At 38.9% G+C, this 5,673-nt stretch overlaps 1 long non-coding RNA gene across 4 annotated transcripts; it reads right to left on the bottom strand.

Moving 5' to 3' along the window:
* Positions 1-895: 895 nt before the first annotated feature.
* Positions 896-4,647, bottom strand: LOC127326107 (uncharacterized). 4 transcript variants are annotated; one of them, XR_007867621.2, is made up of 3 exons: positions 3,297-4,647; positions 1,470-3,151; positions 896-1,140 (listed from the first exon to the last, which is right to left on the bottom strand). It is a non-coding gene; the product is annotated as an uncharacterized lncRNA (long non-coding RNA). The 4 variants fall into 4 exon arrangements; XR_007867623.2 differs by lacking the exon at positions 896-1,140 and having other exon boundaries at positions 2,284-2,616; positions 2,984-3,151; positions 3,297-4,634; XR_007867617.2 differs by lacking the exon at positions 896-1,140 and having other exon boundaries at positions 2,284-3,151; positions 3,297-3,372; positions 3,450-4,634.
* Positions 4,648-5,673: the final 1,026 nt, after the last annotated feature.

The raw sequence follows: 5,673 nt of genomic DNA, 5'->3' as shown, positions 1-5,673 counted from the left end.
CTTGTTTGGACACTTGCAAAAGAAATTATCAAGTACCATAGTACTCCAGTTTATCCAAATAAACAAACCCTCGATGTATTTGAATTTGGGAGGGGGTGTACTGAAACAGAAACCCATCACCTACCCCGCTAGTTCGGAGAGGAGATCCCTTTTTTATATGTACTAGGACATTTGCCCGTGCGTTGCCACGGGACTCAAAGTATGTTTCTTTCCACAATATATAAAGATAATGCATGTCTAAAAGTAATGCACGATAAGTATCTAGTAAGAGTGCATGTAAATGCACTTCTATACAATATCTTCACAATAAATATTCTATGTTTCATCATAATTTTGGAATGATCTAGTATAATCATGAAAAATAAAGCTAATTTTAGGAACTTGAATTGTTAGGCATCTAGGTTTAGGTAGAATTTTATGCATCAATCTTTTGGCGTCCGTGTTCAAGTAGTATCGTCTGTTCGAACTGGAGTTTGACTTAAATTATTTGTCTAGATTATTATATAGAGCTCTGAAGAGATAACTCAACGGAGAGCCGGAGACACGTGCTGCCGTGCGCTCGTGCATATGTTGCACAGCTGTGGGCAAGGAACCATAGCGCTGCAAGAAAATAAACATGTGATGTCCTTGTTCATCCAAACCAGCATCGGCATGCACCGAGAAATAGATGTTAGAAGGCTGTCTAAATTAGATGTATCCATACATCTTTTAGTACATAGATACATCCAAATTTAAACTAATCTTCGATGTCTTTCTATGGATGGAGGGAGTAGAATTTATTTTTCCATGTAGTTTTCAAAGCATTATTAAAAATTATGAAGAATCCAATCAGATATATTAGGTAAACTGAAGGCACCACAAGAATAAACTACACTAAAAAGGCATGAAGTGTCCATACAAATTTTGATACAACACACTAACATGATATATCCTCCTATAAAAGGAAGTTGTACAATGTACATTTACATAGTTAGATCTTCTACTTTGAAAGTATGAACCAATTTTGATTGCTTCGCTGGACAAATGATACATCTTAATTAAAAAAAAACAAAGTACATCTTAAAACTGATTATTCAACAGGGGAACAAATAACTAACACTCTAGCCGATGTGGAGCTGATGCACTGTCCAAGATGTATTCCTGAAAATGAAAACATGTCTATTAGATTTTTGTAGAACCAGCTCGTTGTGCTAAAATCTAACAATTCCTACTATTTTTCTTTCAAGGAGTTGGCTTAGCAAATAACTATCTCTAGACGTAAATAATAATAAAAATGATGAAAATAAGTCCCATCTAATTTCAAGTGAAGACATCAGCCAGATGATGAACATCTTATAACCTGCTGGTAGCGAAGAAAAAATGCTATCTCCATGAGAATATATTTTGTGATTATCCATTCTTAAGAAATACATATGTAGACTAAAGATCAGATGATATGGCTGGGCTTAAAAATGCACAAGATGATTTACCGGTACAAGAATTTGTCAGTAAAAACATGCATGACATTTCATCCCATGTCCATCACCAAACCCTGAGCTGTAATCACTCAACAGTGAAATCTCATAAACTGAGACTGCCCGTCTTTCATGATATTGTAACAGACCATTATTACACGAGCAAGTCCAAACAGGCATGGCTGGTAGATGTGGAGATACACTTGGTCAAATCGAACAGATGATGGAGTAAATGAAAAAACCAAGTGTGTACAAATCTTGAGAGCAAGACCACACTGATGTACCGTCTTGGCGATCAAATCTAGAGGGCGGGTACAGTTGGAGACCAATATTAGTGATGAAGCCAAAGTTTTCATAACTTGAATCATTCTCAGCATCATTGGGAGGCAACACCTTTGAATCAGCCATTTTACATGTCGGTGCCAGACAACAGCAGAAGAAGAAATGCTCGTGCAAATGCTTTCATTGATGTCAAACAAAAACCACAAACAACAGAAGAAGAAATCAAATCCATCCGTAAGATGTCGAACTGCTTAACACCAAGGATATGATTAAAAGGAGAAATTGGAATGTCACAGATGAGCATCACTGTGTCCTTTGTCCTTCACACATTTATGAGGACAGGATACATTTGTTCTTTGATTGTGTTTTCAGCATGAAGGTGTGGAATTACTTGCAGATTGATTGGTCAGTTGGGGTGACAATTGATAAATTTATACATACAAGGAAGGGAGTTTGGGAAGCCTTTCTTCACAGAGGTTGTTATCTTAGCAGCCTGGCATATTTGGAAACAAAGAAATGGTATGATCTTCCAGCACACAAGGCTATCTTTCAGATCATGGAAGAGAGATTTTATTCATGAAATCTCTATGCATAAGCATAGGATCAAGGAGAAAATGGTCACTCAGTTACAGGCTTGGATTGATACTTTGCCATAGCTTTTCTTTTTCTGTTTCTCTCTTTCTGTATATGTTATACATATGTAACTCTGTTGGGTTTTGTGTTTTTTTAATAAATAAATTGTTGTGAGGTTTTGCCTCACAGTTTCTCTTAAAAAAAAAAGATGTCGAACTGCTGAAACAGAGAGCAGGTTCCAGGTTCTTGTGCCCTGCGCCTAGCTACCCGAGCACCAGCACAAGCCTTGACCCCTCCTCGTATCTCCCTGGGAAAATCACCAAAACAATCATAATTACAAACTTTAGTATTTCGAACACATTGTGATATTATGAACACACTCGAAGAAAAAAAATGCATATATTTATTTTAAAGTGTAATAGATATTCTGCTAGCTCTGCTCCAAATATACAATATTGCTTTTGTTAAACAGCTGAAAAAAGAATCTCATTCAGAAATACCAACAAAAAAGAGAATAGGTTATCTCAGGAACTAATCAGAATACGTGAAGACAAATACATCAGACTTTGAAGCAAGTGTGTGTGTGTGTATATATACGAACAAGCTTAATTAAACATGTTATTATATGAGATTACTGTAGTAGGGGATAACCACATGAAATAGGATAAACTAACTCGCTCTAGGAGGGGGTACCACGCACACATTAAATCAACATAAGACTGCTCCACCTCGCGACAAAGCAGCAAAAATCATCAATATAAAAACCCTTTTACAGTCACAGTCACTGCTGCCACATTAGCCTTGACATGGGTCATGAGTATTCAGGTGAAAATGCCCATAATCTACAAAAAAAAAAACTTTGCAGACTCAGTTTGACTGCTATACACCAAGCACCGCTAGGGTAACTTACCAAATTTAAGAAATCAACTCCAATCCAAATTATAAATAAACGAAATCAAATCAAACTCAGAGAGGCGTTAGGCATACCCGCAGGCTGGAGGACGGAGTGTATGTCGAAACACCCAGGCGAACAACTGTTAAAATCCAAGTAAATGTCGACACACTACATGGAATCAGGAAAAATAATCAAATGTACAGAGTAATCACAAGTTTCATAATCTGAAGCAATGATACACCTACAAAATTCAATCAAGTTTGGCAAGATGAAGCCCGCCGTTTTCAGTATTGATTCATGCACATGCTGAAATAATGTGTGGAAGGGAGAGGCTTCAGCCTTCATGGATGGATAAGCTCTATGCGGGTCCTATTCATGAATTGGTTCCTTCGCTTCTTTTTCTCTTCTTGGCAAAGAAACTGAAAAGGCTCAAATCATGGCCGAACAAATATAGCGTGTATTTTTTCCTGCAAAATTGGAGGTTATGCTTGAGCCTTATGAAGCCTAGGTATAGTCAGCAAATGTGCATGCCTATACAATGTTTTACTATCGAAATATTGATGTTTAATTGTGTAGAAATATCTTGATTCTCTTTAAAAAGAGCTAGCACGATTGGAAACATTGTACAAAGCTTGTAGGACAATCTAAAAAGCATGTAAAAAAGAATACAACAGGTTTATGTAAATTAAACTAAATAACTCACATTAGGTTTATTAAAATAACAAAGCATAAAAAAAATTAGATCCAAAACTAATCTGGTTGCCTGCATCCTATGTCCTGCTTTGCACTGCAGCAAGAAATCCACGCCACCAAAGGAATATATCCAACAGGGAAGGAATCGAATATGACAAGTTCTGCATGTTGAAGACGTTGTGTCGCACTTGGATTTATCTGAGAATCGTCTGCAAATTTTGGTTTAAAACAGACTTATCGTGCATGCATTGCAAGAACAGGGACCAAACAATACCTAAATGGAGTTCCATGTCTCACAGTGGCCGAAGATTCATGCGGCTCAGACAGTGGACGCCGAAGTTTGTGGTGCGGCCCCGTGGTCCTCGTGGTGATTCTGGTCGCCGCCGCCAAACGCCAGATCCGGTCCCAGAGAACCTAGATTCGAGCCCACCAAGGTCAGGCGAGTCTAGGAATGGGGATAGTGGTTCTGGCCACCGCCTCCATCAGATCTGGCTGGGGATGGTGGTTCTGGCGAGGGAGGCGAGGCGTTGAAGAATCCATGGTGGCGGCGGCAGGTGAGCTCGATGCGCATGGGCTTGGAGCCATGGAAGATCTCCTAGGACGGCTTCATCCTCAGCTGCTGCTTCTTGGGCGCCATGCCAGCCGCCATGGCCGCCTGTGTGGTCGGGATTTCGCTAGTGTTTCGGTGTGCGACGAAGGGAAAGATAGGAGAGATTTCTATGCTAGCGAAACTTACGACCGAAGAACCGCAGGTTTCATTGGGCCTGGCCCATGTGGGCGACGGACGAGGAAGCGCGACGACGAACGACGAAACGTATCGTGATGGCAGAATAAGGAACCAGTTTAGTCTTTTTAAGTAGTAGAGATGTACTTGTTCGTAGGTAAGTTCAGAACATATTTACCATATAGGTGTTGAGATATGTTGAGTGGCCTTTTGGAAGCCCTTATGGGTATCAGAAAACACGACCGAGATCTCGACCGATGGAAATGAAATTCGGGATGCGAGTAGGCACTTCTTTGGAGATTTTTTTTTCAAATATTTTACAGTGAATTGCTATTTTTAACCTTTATTTTTTTTGCATCCATTGCATAAATTACCTCGGTGAAAATTCTACCAAAATGCCCATTTAAGATTTTTTACCTGGTTTTGACCCTCTGGAGTATCTGGTTCTAGATAGGATGACATGTTGGGTCGATGTGGCGTGATACAGATGTGTAAACACAAAGTATGTCATCAAGGATCATGCAAAACCTTCTATTCTTCATCTGCTAGATTCCTCATTGTCCGAGTGATATGTTCAAACCTCGATCATCACCCCACGCCATGCCCAACAAACACATATCAAAATGGAATAAAAAAAATTCTTAACTGAAATAATATGCACAAAGTTTTACTAGAAATGCACAATTAAATAATAAAAACTAGAATTCACACAAAATAATGTGACAGCCCCTATCTCCAACACTAATCGGAGCACGCAGATGCTTACACATTATTTGCCCCTAAATATTTTTTTAGACTTTAGCATTCATTCTCTCCAATGGATGCTCAAATAATATGGGAGATAAGAAGCCAGAACTAGTTCATGGAATTATTTTTGCGAGTAAATGGTGTACCCAGTGCACATTTTTAGTTATGTCATGCATGAAGCCATGTAGTTGTATAAGTATAGTTTATAAATAAGCTAACGAGCAACATCCTTTTCAGACACGTGTGAATAATTTTCTACACGCGTGCGCAATCTACTGATGTTACTTTCAACTGGGTGTTGTTTA

The sequence above is a fragment of the Lolium perenne genome, chromosome 1 (assembly GCF_019359855.2).
Source record: "Lolium perenne isolate Kyuss_39 chromosome 1, Kyuss_2.0, whole genome shotgun sequence".
In the NCBI taxonomy this organism is placed as follows: domain Eukaryota; kingdom Viridiplantae; phylum Streptophyta; class Magnoliopsida; order Poales; family Poaceae; genus Lolium; species Lolium perenne.
Note: the sequence above shows the minus strand (reverse complement) of the source record. Positions and strands in the feature narration are given on the sequence as shown.